Source organism: Lactuca saligna, chromosome 4 (genome assembly GCF_052625555.1).
Source record: "Lactuca saligna cultivar CGN05327 chromosome 4, ASM5262555v1, whole genome shotgun sequence".
NCBI classification, from domain to species: Eukaryota; Viridiplantae; Streptophyta; class Magnoliopsida; order Asterales; family Asteraceae; genus Lactuca; species Lactuca saligna.
This window is the reverse complement of record NC_136420.1, coordinates 246,027,500-246,050,540: the sequence shown is the minus strand read 5'-3', so window position 1 is coordinate 246,050,540 and position 23,041 is coordinate 246,027,500.

The following is a 23,041-nucleotide window of genomic DNA, read 5'->3' as shown; positions in this document are numbered from 1 at the left end:
TTGGTGAAACTTGTTTTAAAATGTTATATTTTATATTACACAAATGAATTTCCATATCATTACTGTTAAAAGCATTAGCTTAGAACTTTCGAAACGTCCTTGATATCACTCCCCTTAGATACGAGAGTGAAGGACTTTAGCACTTTAGATCCGTCCTTGATAACACTCCCCTTAGATACGAGAGTGAAGGACTTCAGCACTTTAGACGCATCCTTGATAACACTCCCCTTAGATACGAGAGCGAAGGACTAATAAACAGAGTTTTCCATATTATTACTTTTTAAATGTCCTTGGTAACACTCTCCCTAGATTCGAGAGTGAAGGACTACTTTTAAAATTCATGAATCCTAAGATTGGAGACACGTCCTTGGTAACACTCCCCCTATATACGAGAGTGTAGGACTACCCTCGTAACCAGAATCTCCTCGAGGGAGAGCGTGACTTGAGTGTATAGATCTATACGGGATCGACAACCCTGCACATGGCTGCTAGCTACAGTCGAACCGAAAGGTTCAAGGGTGAAAAAAGTCAATAAATGATACTGGCCCCTGTTTCGAGCCTTATCTAGTCATTGTATGGTTATGGAACTCGCAATTTAGATTATGAATACTTGTCTACTTACTTATTAATTTTATATACGTGTTAAAACTAATGTACTTTTTAAGGATAACCAGGCTTTCAGGAAACTTCACAAACACTTTAAGTATGGTAGATACTTGTACATTACATTGATAACCGATAACCTACTACAAACTTCTAAGGAAAATAAGGGTTTTTCCTGGGATAACTGAACAGTTCATAACCAGATCGTATAACAAACGGATAACTGAACTTTACTTATAAGAAAATATGGGATTTTCTTGGATAACAAACTTTTTCGGAAAACCAAAGGAAACTTGTTCATTTTCAGAAAACAAACTGCTTATGAACTCACCAGCTTTATGCTGATTTTCAAACTGCTTGTATTCTCAGGTCCGCATTAGACAGGTACCCACGATCTTTTGGAGAAGACAGAGCGTTTTATCAGACTTGTCTTTACTTTTGTTCAAACTAATATACAGTTAAAACATATATTACTTTACAGGTACCCGCGTTATTTGAGACACGGCCAACATGTGGTTGGGAGTGACTGTGGTGTGCAGCATGCCTAAAACTTACCTAAGATCGAAATAATGATTCATCATTTCAGCGAAACATAAAATACTATGGGAGTATTTTAGGCAAAGCCGATTACATGTAGAAATTCATTCAGAGTATTGCTACTCATTCCTTCCTTAGCGATAGTTTATCTTCTTTGATAACTCATTTCTGTTTTATTGCTTACTAGAACTTTATACATGTCATAATGAGATATCTCTTGTTCCATATCTCTTGATTCAATTGAGAGGACTTATGATCCTCTCTTTCCTGGCTATTATAGATCAAGATGCCTCTAAAGAAAAGACCCAACTCAAAGAACAACAATCCTCCTCCACCACCACCTCCCTCTCTATTTGATCCCGCCATGTTTCAGGCAGCTATTAATGCTGCTATGGCTGCTACCATATCACAAATGAACCTTGATGGTTCAGGCGGGTCAGGAGGTGGTACTCAGCCTCAAATCCTAGAGGGTAGCCAGGGACACCGGAAGGAGTGTTCCTACAAAGACTTTATGAATGCAAAACCCACGCCCTTCCATGGCACTGGAAGTGTCATTACCCTAACCCGATGGTTCGAGAAAATCAAATCTATCTTCGAAATCTGTGCCTGTTCAGAATCTGATAAGGTGAAGTTCACCGCCTGCACTTTCACTGACAAAGCCCTGACTTGGTGGAATGGCCGAGTCAAATCTTTAACTCTACATGTAGCCAATGTTATGGGTTGGTAGGTCATGAAGGAGTTCCTGCTTGCGGAGTACTGCCCTCGGGACGAAATGCAGAAACTAGAGCACGAACTCTGGAACCTGAAGATGAAGGGTTCCGATATCGCCGCCTACACTTCAAGATTCAATGATTTGGTGCTTCTCTGCCCGGGAATGGTTACCCCGGAGAGTAAAAAGATTGAGACATTCATCTGGGGGCTGACCCAACCAACCAAGGGAAACGTTTTAGCTGCGAAGCCAGGCACCTACGACAGCGCCAAATGCCTGACACAGACTCTGATTGACCACAGTGATGGTCTTGAGGAAGTGGCCACCACTCCTGCACCAACAAACAGGAGTGGTGAGAAAAGGAAATTTTAGAAAAAGATCAAGAGTCAATCTTTCCAAGAGTCTTCAAAGAAGCAACAAATTGTGGCAGTCCACGCTGCTACTACCCCTACTACGGGTTCTGTTGTCGGATCCACAGCTCAAACACCTACCAGTAGGTATGCTGGTACCCTCCCCATGTGTAACAAGTACAACTATCATCACCTCACTTCCAGCCCATATCACGAAGTGAATTACAACAACTGTGGCAAGAAGGGCCACACTGCGAAAAACTGCAAGACACCAACCCAATCCACAAATCAATCTTATGGAGCGGGTGTCGGTCAGACCTGCTATGGATGTGGTAAAGTCGGGCATTTCAAGAGAAACTGCCCTAAGGCAGCAACAACGGGTAACACTGGCAGAGTCCTAGTTATGGGATGAGAGGAGGCAGTCGTCGATCCCACCATTGTCTCGGGTACGTTCCTTCTCAACAATTCTTATGCTAGTATCCTTTTCGATTTTGGTGCTGAACGAAGTTTTGTTAGCCATACATTCAAACATTTTCTTAAACATAATCCCCAACCATTAACCGAAACATTTACCATCAAGATGGCTAACGATGAGAAAGAAAATGCTAACGACATATTCATAGGTTGTACCCCTACCCTGAATGATCATTCCTTTCCCATTGACCTAATGCCAGTTTCCATTAAGAGCTTTGATGTTATCATTGGTATGGATTGGTTGAGTCCCAATCATGCTGATATCCTATGTTATGAAAAAGCCATCCATCTCAACCTCTCATCAGGCTAGACTCTCATGATCTACGACGATAAACTTAGTTCCAATCTTCGCATCATATCTTGCATCAAAGCTCAAAAGCTTCTGCGAAAGGAGTGTCACGCATCCTAGCTCATGTAATCAACGAGAAATAGGAAGTTAAAGACCTCGAGAGCATCCCCGAAGTCTGCAACTTTCCTGATGTCTTTCCTGAAGAGCTCCCGGGAATTCCTCTCGAACGTCAAGTCGAGTTTCGCATCGACTTAATTCATGAAGCTAATCCTGTGGCCAAGTCTCCATATCGCTTAGCTCCAGCAGAAATACAGGAGTTATCCAGTCAGCTTAATGAGCTGCTCAACAAGGGGTTCATCAGACCGAGTTCCTCACCCTGGGGAGCCCCAGTATTATTTGTGTAGAAGAAAGATGGATCCTTTCGGATGTGCATTGACTACCGCGAGTTTAACAAGTTGACAGTCAAAAACCGATATCCTCTTCCTCGAATAGATGACCTTCCCAATCAACTTCAGGGAGCCAGTTACTTCTCGAAGATAGACCTTAGATCAGGGTACCATCAGCTTCGAGTTCACGAGAATGATGTTTCCAAGACAGCATTCAGGACTCGCTATGGTCACTACGAGTTCGTAATGATGCCCTTCGGTCTAACCAATGCACCAACTGTGTTCATGGACTTGATGAACCGGGTGTCTCGTCCTTTCCTGGACAAGTTCGTCATCGTGTTCACAAACAACACTTGAGGTTAGTGTTGGAAACAATTAGATCGGAGAAGCTGTATGCGAAATTTTCTAAGTGCGAGTTCTGGATTCGGAAGGTAGCTTTCCTTGGTCACGTGGTAAGCAAGGAGGGTATACATGTCGACCCGTCTAAGATCAAGGCGATAAAGAATTGGTCGGCACCAAAGACACCCACAGAAATCTGTCAATTCTTGGGTCTCGCTGGCTACTATCGCAGGTTCATCTAGATTTTTTCCAAAATCACCAAACCCCTAACTACTCTGACACAGAAAGGTGTACCCTTTTGTTCGAGTGAGAAATAGGAAACCACATTCCAAACATTGAAACGAGCCCTGTGCAGTGTGCCTATTTTGTCCTTGCCCGAAGGAACAGAGGATTTCGTTGTCTACTGCAATGCGTCTAATCAGGGCTTAGGCTGTGTGCTTATGCAGAGAGGAAAAGTTATTGCTTATGCCTCAAGACAGCTTAAGGCACACGAAGTTAACTATATGACTCATGACCAGGAGCTAGGAGCAGTGGTCTTCGCACTGAAGATTTGGAGACATTACCTCTACGGAACTAAGTGCACGATCTTCACCAACCATAAAAGCCAGTAGCACATCTTCAATCAGAAAGACTTAAACATGAGGCAACAGCGATGGGTAGAGCTGCTTAGTGACTACGAGTGCGAAATCTGCTACCATCCCGGCAAGGCCAATGTGGTAGCAGATGCCCTTAGCCGAAAGGAGAGTTCAAGCCGCAAGGCGAAGACACTAACGATAACCATCCATTCCCACTTATCCGCATAGATCCGAGAAGCCCAGTTGGAAGCCCTAAAACCAGAGAATGTGTTGAACGAAGCCTTGAGAGGAATGGATAAGAAACTTGAGATCAGAAGTGATGGAGTCTACTGTTCCATGGATAGAATCTGGACCTCAATGTTCGGAGGTTTCAGAGACGTTGTCATGAATGAAGCTTACAAGACCAAATACTCTGTTCACCCAGGTTCATACAAGATGTACCTGGATCCCAAGAAACAATACTGGTGGCCAAACATGAAATCCAAAATCGCAACCTTCGTGGGCAAGTGTTTGACTTGCGCCAAGGTAAAGATCGAGTAACAGAAGCCCTGGGGTCTGCTCTAGTAGCTCGAGATACCTGAGTGGAAATGGGAGATGATTACCATGGATTTCATCACCAAATTACCCAAATCTCCGAGTGGGTACGGTACCATTTAGGTAATTGTCGATCGTCTGACAAAATCCGCTCACTTCCTTCTGATTAAAGAATCATTCAAGATGGAAAGACTTACGCGAGTCTACATCTAAGAGATAGTCCGACTGTACTGTGTGCCTGTGTCCATTATCTCCGATTGAGGTTTACCTCAAGATTTTGGCAGTCCCTTCAGAAAGCTCTTGGAACTAAGCTGGACATGAGTATAGCTTATCATCCTCAGACTGACGGACAGAGTGAGAGAACTATCCAAACCCTGGAGGACATGCTGAGAGCATATGTTATCGATTTTGGAAAGTCGTGGGACACCCATTTACCTTTTATCGAGTTCTCGTATAACAACAGCTACCACACCAGCATCAAGGCTACCCTGTTCGAAGCCCTCTACGGTCGTAAGTGCAGATCCCCTCTATGCTGGGCCTAGGTAGGGGACACGTAGCTAGCCAAGAGTCGAGTCCCCGATAGTGCTCTCACTGGTCCTGAAATCATCCGCGAAACCACCTAGAAGATCTTCCAAATCCGAGAGCGACTGAAAGCTTCACGAGAAAGACAGAAGAGTTACACCGATAAACGACGAAAACCATTAGAATTCCAGGTTGGAGATCGTGTCCTGTTGAAGGTCTCACCCTGGAAAGGGATGATACGCTTTGGAAAGCATGGAAAACTTAACCCGAGGTACATAGGACCTTTCGAGGTCCTCTCTAGGATTGGTCCTGTAGCCTACAAACTCTGACTACCTCAAGAACTTAGCAACATCCATCCAGTCTTCCACGTCTCAAATCTTAAAAAGTGTCTATCCGATGAAACTCTCGTAATCCCCCTTGACGAGATCGAGATCAACAAAAACTTGAACTTTGTGGAAGAACCCATCGAAATCATGGATCGAGAGATCAAACGTACGAAACAAAGTTGCATCCCGATATTGAAGGTTCGCTGGAACGCTAAGTAGGGACCTGGGTTCACTTGGGAGCGCGAAGACTTAATGAAACAGAAATATCCGCATCTCTTTTCAATTCTATGATTTGTATTTAATTCTAAATTTCGAGATGAAATTCGCTCTAACAGGGGGATAATGTGACAATCCGAAAACTTTCCATCGTTGTAACCCGTTTCTGTCAGTAAAACCGTTACAATCCAATTTTTCCATTAACTTTAGTTTAAATTAAAAAAAATTGGGACTTCTTATTTGACATCATAAGTGTCGGAACACAGTGAACACACGTGAAAGCATCCCAAATATTTATTTGGAAAATTTCTAGTTTCAACCATGTCAGGTTACAACAACTTAATCAGGTACGACCAAAAGCCCTGTTTAACGTCAGTATCGGGTAGAATTCCACCGAGCCCCAAACTCGAACCATATATAAAGTTGAGTGGGCTTCATTTGAAGCATTTCCACTCTCAAAGTTTGATCCAAAATCACCCCTTTTCAAGCTCAAATTTGGTAAGTAATCCTTCCTAACTCATAGTATAACACATTTAGCTTTCAAATTCGTGTTTAATTCTTGAAATAGGACCAAGAACATGTGTTTACAGCCCAGGAACAGCCCTAGGCTGCAAACACACATAAATGGGGTTTTTGAGCCTCAAAACCCTTCCAAAGCACTTTTGGAGCTTAGATACGACTTAGGGGCTTACAATATTGGACATGGAACACCAAAACCTTATCATTTGAGGGGTAAATAAGAGTTTACGGCCCAAGCACATGCTTGGACCGTAAACACCATTTCTTAGGCCGTAAACACCTTTTAAGGTGTTAAAATGCCCCTTAAACGCCTCCTAAGCCTTGGAATAATGTCTAGAATCATCCTCCATTGTGTTAGGGACCTTAAACATGCAAGAAATCAACCCTTAGGGATATTACAGCCGTAAACCCCACAAGGAATGGTTCCTGGGCTATAAACCCCTTTGTGGTGGTCATATGGTGCCCCAACTTCCTTCCATGGCTTGTACTTTGGACTAGAAACACTTGTGCTTGACCTAGGACCACTAAAACACAATAAGAATGGGTACTTGAGAGTTTACGGCTGTAAACACCTAGTTTACTGCCGTAAACTCCTCAAATGGTCCTTATGTTGTTCAAATCCCCTTCCAATGCCTTAAAACTGAGCCTAACATCACCCCACAAGAGTTATAAGACCATTAAGCATCCTAGAACACCCCACCATGAGTTTACGGCTGTAAAATCATGGGGAGATGGTCATTGGGCCGAAAACTCCATTAGGAGTTTACTCTTGAAGAGCAAACTCCATATCTAGGCCCTACACACCCTTAGATGCTACCTGGGTCACTCCTAACACTTGAAATGAAGTGTTTTCGTGCCTCGGAGTGTACTGTCTTATCTAATTAGTGGTTCAAAGTCTAATTAGATACAATTATGTGTCTCTTCATATTACATAGGAACCTCGCGTGTTCTCAAGCCCCGAACTAACACTTAGCATCCAACCGACACATTTCTCGACCGGTGAGTTCATACCCCTACGTTTTTCCATGTTTTTAATGTTTTCAGGGGGGAATACAAGCAAAAGTACAAGCAAAAATTGTACTCAAACTTACGATTTCATTTGAAATGTTTCATATTTCGTATGCTTTTAACACTGGAAACTGTATTAACCAATCGTGCAACTTGCAGAGTAAACCGTCAAAGTATTTGTGAAACCTATTTTAAAATGTTATATTTTATATTACACAAATGAATTTCCATATCATTACTGTTAAAAGCATTAGCTTAGAACTTTCGAAACGTCCTTGATATCACTCCCCTTAGATACGAGAGTGAAGGACTTTAGCACTTTAGATCCGTCCTTGATAACACTCCCCTTAGATATGAGAGTGAAGGACTTCAGCACTTTAGACGCGTCCTTGATAACACTCCCCTTAGATACGAGAGTGAAGGACTAATAAACAGAGTTTTCCGTATTATTACTTTTTAAATGTCCTTGGTAACACTCCCCCTAGATTCGAGAGTAAAGGACTACTTTTAAATAAATTTCTCTATTCCAATCTCGGAAATCCTCATCCCATTCCGGAGATTGCCGTAATAAAATAAGCCCATGGTTTGTCTTTTTTCCGACATGCAAAATCTTCATTAATCCTAAGATTGGAGACATGTCCTTGGTAACACTCCCCCTAGATACAAGAGTGTAGGACTACCCCCGTAACCAGAATCTCCTAGAGGGAGAGCGTGACTTGAGTGTATAGATCTATACGGGATTGACAACCCCGCACCTGGCTGCTAGCTACAGTCGAACCGAAAGGTTCAAGGGTGAAAAAGGTCATAAAACGATACTAGCCCCTGTTTCGAGCCTTATCTAATCTATTGTATGGTTATGGAACTCGCAATTTAGATTATGAATACTTTTCTATTTACTTATTAATTTTATATATGTGTTAAAACTAATGTACTTTTCAAGGATAACCAGGCTTTCAGGAAACTTCACAAACACTTTAAGTATGGCAGATACTTGTACATGATATTCAGAACCGATAACCGACTACAAACTTTTAAGGGAAATATTGTTTTTCCTGGGATAACTGAACACTTCATAACCAGATCGTATAACAAACGGATAACTAAACTTTACTTATAAGAAAATATGGGATTTTCTTGGATAACAAAGTTTTTCGGAAAACCAAAGGAAACTTGTTCATTTTCAGAAAACAAACCGCTTATGAACTCACCAGCTTTATGCTGATTTTCAAACTGCTTGTATTCTCAGGTCCGCATTAGACAGGTACTTGCGATCTTTTGGAGAAGACGGAGCATTTTATCAGACTTGTCTTTACTTTTGTTCAAACTAATGTACAGTTAAAACATGTATTACTTTACTTTCAAACAAATGTAATTACTCCTATGTAATGTAATGTTTTGTGTTTACTATGCTTGCTATGTACATTGGTTGTGATACTTTGCATGACGTCCTCCGCCCCGGAACGCTTCCACAATCGGTTTCGGGGTGTGACAACTTTGGCCCCTTTTGTGTTTATAGTTGTATACCATGTAAGGTTCGATATACTTAGTTCACTATAAATAATGGCTCTGATACCAATCTGTCACACCCCCAAACCGAGATGGCGGAAACATTCGGGGGTGGAGGATGTCATGTGCAGTATCACAACAATTGCATCATAGTAATCAAGGTAAACACAACCATTACATTGAATATATAGGTATTTACATCTGTTTAAGGTATGGTTTGTAAACATTAAAAGGTATAACAAAATATAAAAGATGTTACTCTATATGCTCCGTCTTCTCAAAAGTCTGAGGGAGTACTAGTTCTCTTTCTTTAAAATAAAACTAATTGAAGATGTTCCCATTCATACATTAGTCGTATTATTTAGTACCAGATTTATGAGTTGTTATAACCATAGTTGACCATTGAATTGCCTGAACGATGTTCTTTAGGCGCTGGAATCGAAATGACTTTGTCACCCAGGCCTGCCAGCCTAACAGTAGCTAACAATTACGGTGCGGGATTATCAATCTCGTATAGATCTGTACACAAACCCACGTTATCCCCAAGGAGACTATGGTTATAACCTCAGGACCTTTGTTAGTACTTATGTAAGTACGCAAAGATTCTCACTCATAAAATGCTATACTAATGATCAAGTGTAGAATAAAATGAATTTCTATTTCAAATGATTGGTTATCATGATTCATAAATTATACCCTATATAGCTTATATATTTGTTCGCATTGAATCTATGTTTAGTGCATTGCTAAGGTAATTATTCCATAAACTATACCTATTATAATTCATATGTTAGTTATGTATTCAAATCATGTATGGTTCTGAAAGCTGTGCAATTATAATTGAAAGTAATAAACTTCCCTTACGCTCAAAATGTTACAAAAGGAATTAAATGTCTATTGTTTTATGAAATATGGAAATTTTTTGGTTGTAACAATTGCATAGTTCTTTAACTTATTAAAATCCTTTTTGTATAAGTTTACAAATAATATTAGTGTTTGGCTTGTATTCCCCCTTTGAAAACCTTAAAATAATAAACGCATAGAGGGGTATGAACTCACCTAATTGTGAGTGACTTGGATGAATCATAATGATAGGATGTTTGGTATGCTAAGTGAAGTCCTGATCACAATGAGATCCTATTAAGCACATATTAACACGTATTGGCCTACAGTTAGTGCCTATAACAACTAACAAGTACAGGAAACACTTGAGATGAAGTGCTAGAATCGAATATGAGGGACTGAAAAGAGTTCAAGGTCAACCACTATGGGTTCACGGCCCATGATGTGTTCACGGCCCATGAACACATGAAGGGTTCACGACCGTGTTCTTGAGTGATGAAGGGTTCACAACCATGAAGTGTACTGCCCAATAACACTTGAAGGGTTCACGAACCTATGAAGGGTTCACGACTGTGAACTCTTGAAGATCTTTGAGCGGATGATGAAAATTGATGAATCAAAGGATGGAAGTAAGGGTTTTCAAGTATGAACAAATGTAGGGGATGAATACTTATGTTTTTTAGGAGAAAGGATGATCTCACTTGATGATGCTTAAGAGAGAATAGAGGTAGTTCACGGCCATGGGAGAAGAAAATGAAGGACAATGAGGTGAACTTTATATATATAGCGTGGGTTCACGGCCCTATGAAGGGTTCACGCCCGTGAACCTCCTTGGAAGAGGTTCCTATTTCAAATGTAGCCTATTGATCTCAAGCTGACACTTCCTAACAATCAATCCTTGAGTATATTAGGCTTGGAGACTCTCAAACCAACCCTAATCACTAAAAACATATAACAGAATGAATATGACTTTTGATTGATGGAATTAACTTAGAGATGGAGATTTTGAGATGTAACATATGAAGCCTTTAAAATGTTGCCCTAGCTTTTATGCGACCATAATTCAATTCGTAGGTTACCACGCACAACCCAACCATTGAGCCCAAACCACCTTCTAGCCTACTAGAAATAACTAATCATGATCCATGCATGGATCATTCCCCCCCCCCCCCCCCCCCCCGCCTTTGAAAGGAAATGACCTCAATTCATCAAGGCCATCCTCCATAATATAAGGTCAATCGTCTCCCACATAAAGGTAGCATGCACTCCATGGTCTCCTTCCAAATCCACCTCATAAGCGTTATCATTGACATGCGGCACCTCTTTGTCTTTCTGCTCTTGGCATCAACTTTTGTTCTTCCTTTTCATAGGAAAACGTTCTTTCCTCATATGCACCTACACCAATTCACCATCTTGAAAGACACGTGGTTTCCTATGCATGTTGGAATTCTGTTGGTACAACTCTTTCATGGCTTCAATCTTCACACAAACTTGTTGTAGTTTAATCATGGACTTCCACTTGTTATTAGCATGCTTGTGAACCAATTCAACCTTTGGAAATGGAATCAAATCCAAAGGCATGTAAGGATTCACACCATACACCACTTCAAAAGGAGAGTGACATGTAGCATTTGGAAGGGTATCATTGATGACTCTCTTTAAACTTTGGGAGTTACACTCTTATCATTCATGACTCTCTTTAAACTGTGGGAGTTACACTCTTATCATTGATGGATCTCTTTAAACTTGCGGAGTTACACTCTTATCATTGATGGCTCTCTTTAAACTTTCGGAGTTACATTCTTATCATTTACACGGTCGTAATCTTGTTCATGTGTGACAACCCGAAATTTCCATTCAGTCAAACCCTAAAAGTCAATCACTTCGTATCATAAGTCAATGTGATTATTTCTTATTTTTAAGAAATATAAAGTTCGTTTGATTATTTTAATATTATTTTAAGCGAACGGGTGAAAGAAAGTGTCGTCTCGGGTTTTGAATTTTAAAAACCGCCAACACTTCGCGTCTTAGAAATTCCCGACCAAACTTTTATGTTTGGGTTGAAAAATCACCCAAAAACCGTGAACTCATACCTATGTATGAGTTTACTCCCCAAAAAGCTAGTCATTTGTGTTTACTCCCCAAATGTCAAAAGAGTAAACTCCAAAATATCATCTCAAGTATCATCCAAGTTTTTATTCAAAATCTTCAATCTAGTAAGTGTTTCTAGCCCTTTCAACTTAGTATATCACTTAATCTAGTGATTGTACATCCTTTAATCCATCCATTTTTGTGTTTTGATTAGTTTACAAAAACACCAAGAACACACACTAAGTGTTCTTGGATTTAAAGTTCATTTCAAGCTTCCTCTATGTAAGTACTTTTATCCTAGAGTCATTTTAAGCTTACTATACATGTTTATACTAAGGAAAAGTCCCAAGAACACCAAGAACTATGTGTTCACGGTTTTGGGAGGCTCCCAAAACCATAAACACCCAATATAGGGCCTTAGGGTGCCTTAGGGTGTCTAGATGCTTCACAATGCCTTAGGGACTTGTCTAGATCCATCCTTGATGGTTGTATCACACTAAAATCACCAAAATCATATATTTTTATGTGTTTACAGTTTGGGGATCTCCCAAAACCATAAACACCTCAAAAGAGGTGTAAAAGTACCATAAATGTCCCACGGTTGTTCCTTATGTCTAAATCTAACCTAGACTATTGCCATGTTTGAGCTAAGGACTTGAAAACAGCCAAATACCAAACTTATGAGTTTAAGGTAGTAAAATCATGAGTTTAAGGTAGTAAACTCATGGTGAAATGGTCCTTAGATCGTAAACTCCATTTAGGAGTGTTTTGATGCCACACAACACTTTCTAAGGCTAAATCATGAAGTAGGAATGCTTGGAATAGCTTAGTAGTCTTCAAAACAACAAATGGTCATAAAGTGTAGAGTTTACGACCGTAAACCCTTGAGTTTACTGCCGTAAACTCCTTGGGTAATGGTCATGAAAACCGTAAACTCCAAGGGAGTTTACCCTTGAACCCCAAACACACTAGCCTTTCCCTACACCACTTAGATGCAACCCTTGAGACTTATAACACTTGTATAAAGTGTTTAGCATGTCCTAGAGTGTCTTAACTTTATTTATTAGTTGTTTAAAGACTAATTGTGTATATGCATATATCCTTATATGTTATTAGGATCTTTGTGCATGTCTAAGTCTTCACTTGACACCAAGCACTTATCCGACCCATCCTTCCGATCCACTTACTACATGTGAGTTCATACCCCTTAATCAATGTTTTAACTATTTTTAAATGTTTTATGGGGGGATACAAGTAGAATAACGCTAATTATTATATTAATCACATACGATTAATAAGCAGCATTCAAATGGTTGGCTACTCATTAGCCGTTTTACCAAACAATTTACTTCAAATGTTTTTCATAGACACTTTATGTGTTTAAAACTCCTTATTACACTGTACATTTTACTATGTATGTTCTACTTCAAACTTATTTACAATTGTGATTCAAACAAATGTTTCCTTATACTAAAGTTGTTTTATCAAACCCAAGCCTTCAAACCGTTTTATAGACTGACATCAAGTCGATCATTTCTTAGATAATAATTATGTTCAAAGGTTTTACAAAACTTATTTTATGCTTTTATATTATCAATTGCATGCCTATATATGTATAGATATATAAGAAATGTTTAAAAGACTTAGGAAGGCTATCCACCCTATTTCCTTTTCCTCGATTTGGATGTGGTCTGGTGGGATATCGGGTATCCGTCCGAAGGTCGTTTAAATATTAGTTATGTATCATATGTACATATATAGTCATAAAGGCCCTTCCAGTTCATCCAATGCCCTTGGGTAACAAGGGTATACATCCATGTTCATACGTACCAGTTATATTACTAGTAAGCTACCATATGGGTAGTTTAGGAAGATACTAGAACTATTACTAGAACACAATACTATACAATGAGTCAGTTCATTCATGAGTCATACTTTCTAGAACACTACAGTACATTACTATACTTGCTAGATAGAGAGCACGTACACTACAGCTATAACATTACAGTACATTACTATACTTACTAGATAGAGAGCACGTACACTACAGCTAGAACATTACAGTATATTACTATACATGCTAGATAGAGAGCACGTACACTACAGCTAGAACATTACAGTACCTTACCATACTATTACATAGATATGGTCACATGATCACATGTACATGAGTACACTTACAGGAATTACTATTACATTTTATATGTATAGATTCTGTTATATAATCCTCATTCTTATCTTTACCTTGTGATTCAATCACATAATCGACGAGATAGATTGGATTTAATATCCTAGTACCCAAGGATACGTTGCGGGACTGACCATTCCTAGAATCTCTATTAGCTACAGAGGTAAAAGCACATCCACGGATGTCAACGGTTGATACCATTACAGGTATACTTTTGGGGACTGACTATTCCTATACCCAGCTGTTAGCAACAGAGGTAAATGTACATCTACGGATGTCTTCAGTTAACATTGTTATTTTCCCAGGTACCAAAGGGTAATACTATTACAGTTAGGTCTTGCTAGAAGACTACATTCAGAACGGTTAGGTCTTGGTAGAAGACTACATTCAGAACAGTTAGGTCTTGGTAAAAGACTACATTCAGAGAAGTTAGGTCCTGATAGAAGGCTACATGAGAACAGTTAAGTCTTGGTAGAAGACTCCTTTTGTTACTAGTAGGAATCATATTGATTTCTAGGGTTTTTCTGTAACAACCGGAAGTTTTCCATCGTCGAAAACCCATTCTACACGTAAAAATTCGCCGTTTGTCAATCCGTTCCATTTTCGTTTTGGGTTAAATTATTTAAATTTATATGTTTATAATAATCCAATGAGTGTCCAAACCCTTTAGGAACTCATGAAATTAGCCGAAAAATGTTTATTTCAAAAAGTTAGAAACGTCCCCGTTGGGTTACGGAAACTTAATCAGGTGCGACCTAAAGCCCTGTTTAATGTCGGTATCAGGTAGAATTCCACCGTGTCCAAGTTTTAGGACCTATTTAAACGTGTTTAAACATCCATTTAAAGCTTTTGCTTCCTCTCTCTACTCTCTCTCTAACCTCTCTCCTAAATCTAAGTTCAAGGGTCTAAAACTCAATTTTAAGGCCTCAAATCTCTAAGGTACCTTCCTAAACTCATTGTATAGCATATTTGGCCTTCAAATTCGGAATTAAAACAATAATTAAGACCTTGTATATGATTTTACATCCCTGGAAGGAGCTTGGGCCGTAAACACTTAGTAAGGGGGTTTTATGCTCTTAAACCCTTCCTAGACCCCAACAAGACATGGATATGACTTTTAGAATATTGGTTTTAGCCTTAGAACACTTTAAACATGAATTTTGTGGGACAAATGAGAGTTTATGGCCAAGGCTTATGATTGGGCCGTAAACCCTTCATATTTGGGGAGTAAACTCCTCTAAAAGTGTTAAAATGCCACTTTAACACCCCAAAAGCATTAGAATAAATTCTAGAAGTGTATACAAACAAGTTTTAGACCTTTAAACATAATAAATCACCCATTAAGGGAGTTCACGGCCATGAGGGGGTCTCATGGGCTGTAAACTCCAAAAATGTTGTCAAAAGTCCCTTAAAACTTCATGAAAGGCCTTGGAACAATTTTAGGAATCACATGTGATTGATTTGGAAGCATTAAAACACTTATTCAAGGGTGCATAGGAGTTTACGGCCGTAAGCTCCGTGCTAAAGCCGTAAACTCCCTTAAGTGTTGTCATTTGGTGTTTTAAATTAATTCCAAGCCTTAAATCAAACCCTAGAAATTTTCCCCTAAGTGTTTCAAGCCAATTTGCACCATAAACCACCCCACCATGAGTTTACGGCCCTAAACTCATGGGGAATGGGTGTTATAGACCGAAAACTCTTGTATGAGTTTACTCTTGGGGAGTAAACTCAAATTCCAAGTCCCTAATGCCATTACACGTCCGTAGATGTCACCCGGGTCCTTCCAAACACTTGAAATGAGGTGTTTCCACAACTAGAAGTGTTTGTCCCTAACAAATAACTAATCTAAGTCCTAATTAAATGCAAATGTGTATCTTTTCATTATACATAGGAATCTCGTACGTTTGCAAGCCCCGAACCAACGTTTAGCATCCGAAATCGTCACATTTCTCGTTCGGTGAGTTCATGCAAATGTGTATGTTTTTTTTTCAACGTATACAAAGTTATTAGATAAACTATGTCCGGTTCAGTTTATCTCCGTTTCATTTTGAATGTATTGCCAGATGATTTCATTGTATATAGTTGTATACACTGTATTATGTTTCATAATCTTTTGTGTGTTTGATATCATATGAGAACCCTGTGAATAGTTTAGTACTACCTTGTGAGTTCGTCACTACCCTTTATGGATGATCAGTAAATCCTCCCCGGAAGTGTAACCAGAGTCTCCTGGAGGGACAGCGAGGAATTTGTGAATAGATCTATTCGGGATTGACAATCCCACACCTTAACTACTAGCTACTGTTAGGCGGGCAAGACCTGGGGTGACAAATTTATGGATATCATTCGACGTCTGACAAGCGTCAAGGAGGTCTCGTTATCGTATCAACATGGTTACCCGACTCACAATACGTATTAATATAAGTTTATTCACGGTATCGCTTTGGGTTTGATTTGACTTTGTTTCGATTCCATATCTACTTTCTATCTATAGTTTCCATGTCCGGTACGGGATGATAGTCCCATGGTTTCCAGTCTATCGATTATATATATATTCTGCGGGATGGTAGTCCCATGGTCATTAACTTATATCTAGAACGTGATAATAATCCCATGATTTCAACCTATATCTTGTACGGGATGGTAGTCCTATGGTTTTGAAACTATATCTAATACGAGATGATAATCTCATGGTTTTGAATCTATACCTAGTACGGGATGGAAGTCCCATGGTTTTCAATCTATATTTCAACGAATATTAGACTATACTATATCTAGTATGGGACGGTAGTCCCATGGTTTTCAAACTATATTTCCATGAATATTAAACTATACTGTATCTAATACGGGACGGTAGCCCCATGGTTTTCAATCCATGTTTCCATGAATATCAACCTATATCGTATCTAGTACGGGACGGTAGTCTCATGGTTTTCAATTTATATTTTCATGTATATCAACCTGTCTTGTACTTAGTACGGGATGTGAGTCCCATGGTTTTCAAACGATTCTCTATCTATAGATTGCACATTTCAAACTAATTCATATCTAGTTCGGGATAGTAATCCCATGATCCTCAATATATATAGTTTTATGTATTAAGCTATACTCTGTAATATTCAACCGGTCTTTCATTTAGGAAAATATGGGATTTTCCTGGGGTAAAATACAACACATAAACGAATTGGTAACAAGTGATAACTAAACCAACTTTACATAAGAAAATATGGGATTTTCTTGGATAACAACCTCTTTGGTAAATTAAAGGAAACTGGTACATTTTCAGAAAACAAACATCTAATGAACTCACCAGCTTTATGCTGATTTTTAAACCGCTTGTATTCTCAGGTCAACGATAGACAGGTACCCAACAATCTTTTTTGGAGAAGACGGAGAGTACTAAAGACCTCGTCTTTACTTTTATTAATATGATGCATATGTATATCATTTGTACAACTTTACTTTTGAAACAAATGTAAATTCTATATGTAATGTAATGGTTGTTTACTTTACTTACTATGTGCATTGGATTTGATACTTAACGTGGAGTCCGCCCCGGAAATGTTTCCGCCTTCGGTTTTCGGGGTGTGACAGATTGGTATCATAGCCCTTGTTTATAGTGAATGAAGTATACCAAACCTTACATGGTATAAAACTATAAACACTAAAGGGCCTAGGTGCTCTGAACTAAAAGTATCCTTCAAAGTATAAGTATTTTCAAAAGTATATAAGAATACCTAACCGCCGAGATCCGTAAGTACAAGTAGAACAAAACATAAGTAAATGGGTGTTGTGCGTTGCGGTTAAACCTGGGCAGTTATGTAGTCGTGTCTAGGATCAATATAGCCCGGCCAACTATATTCATTCGAGACACGACCAACATGTGCTTGGGAGTGACTGTGGTGTGCGGCATGCCTAAAACTTACCCAATACCCAAACAATGAGTCGTCGTTGCAAAGAGACAAGAAATACTATGGGAGTATTTCTCGAGCCAATCCTTTGTAGAAAATCCTCGTATACGCGTTGTTATTTGATCATTCCTCTAGCGATAAAATGTTCTGCCTTGATAACTCTTTCCTGCTTTATCGCTTGATATAATGCTATATCTGTCTTGATGAGATATCCCCTGCTCCATATCTCTTGATTCAATTCAGAGGACTTATGATCCTCTCTTTCCTGATCTTTTTAGATTACGATGCCTCCAAGAAAGAGACTATGACAATCGTTAATCTTGAGTCAAGTCAAGTCATCAAGTCAAGCCGGTCAACTCAATTAAACCTTGTGTACTAGGGTTTGTGTTATGATCATACTGTATAACTTGCTATATTAATGGGAAAACATCACTTGAGAAAAGTCTTGTGTTAAAAATTTCCTAAGCCCTAGTGCTAATCAATGAACTAAACTGATAAAAACCATGTTGCATACTCATTGGGAGTGTGTGGGATCCTTAATCATGACTTAACGGGGCTCAAGAAACCTGCATTGCGGAGCCAAACACTCACAAATGCCACACTTGAAACCTCTCTCAAATATCTCTCTGTATGAGAAATCTCTCCAAGAATGTCAAATCTCTCCCAAATCTCTCCAAGTATGTGAAACCTCTCTCAAATATCTCTTTGTATGAGAAATCTCTCCAAGAATGTCAAATCTCTCCAAGTATGAGAAATCTCTCCCAAATCTCCCTCAAATAGTTCCCGTAACTTTTTAGAATCATTCGGGTCATTCTGGACCTTAACCGGGTCAAAAACGGCTTAAAACGGGGCGAAAACGAGAAAAATAGGCTTTAGGAACCGAAACCGGAATGAGGGGCCTCTTAGGACCAGAACCGAGCCTCTGGTGGCTGAGGCATGTGAGACCGAGCCTCGGTCTCTGCCTCTCTCGGTCTCTCTTCTGGTCTCTCGGTCTCTGCTTTCTCACGCTCTGCCTCTCTCGGTCTCTCTTCTGGTCGCTCAGTCTCTGCCTTCTCACGCTCTGCCTCTCTCGGTCTCTGCTGGTCGCTCGGTCTCTGCCTCTCTCGGTCTCTGCTGGTCGCTCGGCCTCTGCCTCTCTCGGTCTCTGCCTCGCTCGGTCTCTGCTCCGCCTCTCTGTCTCTTCCCTCCTCTCGGTCTCTGCTCCTTCTCTCCTCTCTGTCTCTTCGCGCCCCTCTATTCTCTCCCCCCCTCTCGGTTCCTTCCCTCTCTCTTCTCCCCTCTCGGTTTCTACCCTCCCTCCTCTCGGTTTCAGCATTAGAAGGCCGAACCTCGGCCAGATTTCGGAAATTTGTCACTTTTAGCCCATTTTTGATATTTTTAACATTTTGAGCCCGTTTTTCGTGATTTTAAAGCGGGATTTTCTCCAGAAATTATATTTTAACATAATAAACTCTAAATATTCATAATTTAAACATATTTTTATGAAAATCATTATCTAAATAATAAAGATCTAATGGGGGATTTATTTAAGGTGGAGTGTTGACTTTGCCTTAACTTATGATACAAGCAACCACCCCATACCCACTCTATGACCAGCCATACCTCCCCACCTTACCTATGTCACTTCAATGTCCCTTACACTCAAATTACACTCACTCCCTCGTTTTTTTTGAGCTGGAACAAACACCCACTCTCCTCATTTTCTCTCATTGCTCTCATTCCACTAAGTAACAAGCACCACTTTTCTCTCAAACTCTTTCTACACAAATTTTGAGATTCAAGGCTGATTTCAAGTGTTCTTCCACTCTTAGTAAGTAAAAATTCATCCTCCCTATTATTATTTCACTTCATTCTACTCAAATTTTTGTTTGCTTACACAAACTCCATAACTATAATGTTAGATTCTCGAAAATCTTCAAGGCATCTCCAAGTGTTCTTGAATTAAACACTTCAATTCTTCAACAATCATCTACTGAAATCACTTAAGGTGAGTTCATACCTCTACATTTTCATGTTTTCTCAAGTTTTCAGGGGGAGAATACAAGTTAAAACACCAAGAACATAACTAAAATTTTCTAACAGCCTTCATCAGAAAAGTTCAACTCCATTCACGGACTGTTTTGGGCATCTTAAACATTTTGGTTTTCAAAACTGTACAAGGTGCAAATAGTTCAAGTTTTTAGCTTTAAAATGACTACTTGCACATCTCCATACGATTTTTCTACAATTTATGGTGATTTTTACAAAACTGCCTATCATTTCAAACAACAATCCGGACCAGTCTGTGATTATGGACTTTTTCACCCAAGTTGGAGGTCATTAAAAATCGTGATAAAAATTACGAGTAAACTAGACACATTTTTTGAACTCTCAGAATTTACGGATCTAGTTTTCGACTTCGTATGATTTTTCTATGATTTTTCCAAAACAGGGCAGAATGGTTAAAGTTAGCCAACAGCATGTATATATCATAACACTTTGTATTATGTTGAGCAAAGTGTATAATCATAAGTTCTAATATTTGAATGTGTTTCCTTATTAGTTTATCCTTATGAACTGAAACTAAGTCATTCATATTAAATATTATTCATTCATTTTAGAACACGTATATTTAACTATAAAAAGTATAGTTTGATAAATTCACAACACTAATACATTTCCATAAAAGAATTCATACATATTACATACATTTTAGATAAACTATAATAGGTATAGTTTATGATACATCACTCAACACACTCGTACAAAAAGGGTACATTCATACAAGAAAGATTTATATTCACACACATTTCACGTAAACTTGTTAACCTATGTTGTGAGACTCTCTCTCTCCCCGTACGTCCGAGTGCGGGATATAATTCCTGGTAGTTATAATCAGAATCTCCTTGATGGAGAACGTGATACTTGTATATAGATCTATATTGGGTTTGACACCCCACACCTTGCTGCTAGCTATAGTGGGACCTGCAGGTCTACGGGTGACAAATGTCATTTCATTTTCGCGACGCCTGAGAAACGTTGTGGCAGGTTCACATAGTCACAGTATGATTATAGCGACTCACCTAGGGAGATAACAATTCATAAAGTTTACGGGATTTCATAAAACCGAAGTAGGTTTTAGGTTGATTAAAAATTTACTTTCCATATCATTTTAAACTCACGACATTTCTACTAAGTAATGATGATTTCTTATACATTTTGGTCTTTGGTTATAAGGCTACATTTTACGGATTTCAAGGAAAATATCGGATTTTTCTGAAACAAACGCGACATTTATATGTGAAAGACTTCTACTAAGTTTATTAATAAAAGATTATGAACTCACCAACCTTTGTGTTGACACTTTTCAAACAACTTGTATTCTCAGGAAAACACTAAACTGGTAATTAAGTGCTTTTGAGGATGGGACGTTAAGGCGTCAAACTTTTCATATTTTGTCAACATATTGTAATTGATTTTGAACCATGTAATTCATACAAGTGATGTAACTTTTTCAATTATATATATGTTGGTTGTGTTTGCTTAAATTACTATTGAAATTGTGGTTATGATACTATACATGAAGTCCTCCACCCCCAGACGTTTCTGCCATCCTTGGTTTGGGGGTGTGACAGATTGGTATCAGAGCACGGTTTATAGTGAATTAAGTATGTCAAACCACATAAGATATACAAACTATAAACACATTTGGGACTAAAAGTCTCTGATTCTTAAAATGCTTTAACGAGTTGTACTTTTAGAAAACAAATAATTTCTTGTTTTAAAGTATACTTACATGCATTCTATACTAGCATGGTGTCATATCTTAGGAGAACATAAATTGAAAGAGGAGGAGTCGAACATTATTAGTACGCCTTAGCATGTGTAATCAGTTCTGGGAGGGATATAGCCTGATCAACTATATCCGTCCAAGAAGTAACTTACGCACACTAAGGAATAGTCGTAATGAGCGACAAATCTGATAACCTAATTACACTCCATAAAGAACACGTTAAGAACCAAATATAAACATTTAAACATACTATAGGAGTATTTGTACGTCTCTATAGCGCCAGATTATTATTTTCCGATATGTGCTTCTTAACCCCGTTTCTCGTGCAGACGACATGGCAGGATTTCACATACCCGGGGACCCCTATTTTCCCAATCAGGGAAACGCGGGATGGATCGATGATGAGCCCGTGGAGGATCCCGAAGAGGATCCCGAGGAGGATCCCGAAGAGGATCCCGAGGAGGAGCCCGAGGAGGAAGACGAACAAGAAGAAGAAGAGGAAGACGACCAAGAAGAAGAGGAAGACGAAGAGGAAGAAGAGGAAGGTGATGAGATAGTCATGTTTGGGAACGAAGCGGAGGAACCACCAGAAGTATTCAACCCTCCCTACATCGCGAGCGTACCCGTGCACCGTTTTGGATACAACGGACCTGAACCCCCTTGGGTAACAACGATCGAAAGATGGAGCCGACAACAACGCCAACGATCACCATATGGCTACCAACGAGGTTACTATGATCTCACTCATGGTGGACCGGCTGACAGAGCTCTCCCCGTCACGATACAACGAACAGCAAGTATGGATGATCGTGGTAGGACGACGACCGATCAGGTCCGGGAGTTAAGCGCCATCGTACAGTCTACTACTGATCGCACCAGAGACCTGGAACGAGACTCCCACCACAGAGACCAACTCATTCAAGACCTTCTCGCAGCTCAAGCAGAAACAAGAGAGTATCGGAAAAGATACATGGCACTCGAAGAGAGAATGGTTGCAGCCGAACGCAGATTGGCGGAACTACAGGGCGCATCGACATCATCGCAGCCTCCGTTAAAGAAGGGTCGCAGTGATTAGGACTCGTTACTATTCTCACGTCTTGGTAGTAAAATTTTATGAGTATGCGTTGGTGCTACTCTTTGTATGTAGTTCGACCCTGCGACTAAGTGATTACACTATTCAAAGGGCTTTTGTAATGCCAAAACTATCTTTTGTAACGATGTAATGTAGACCCTTATGAGGTCAAACTTTTCCCTCTAAACGTTATGTACTAAAAGTTATCAATAAAATTTGGCATGTGTTTTATTTATTGAATGTCTGGCACTATACATCATAACCTGATCAC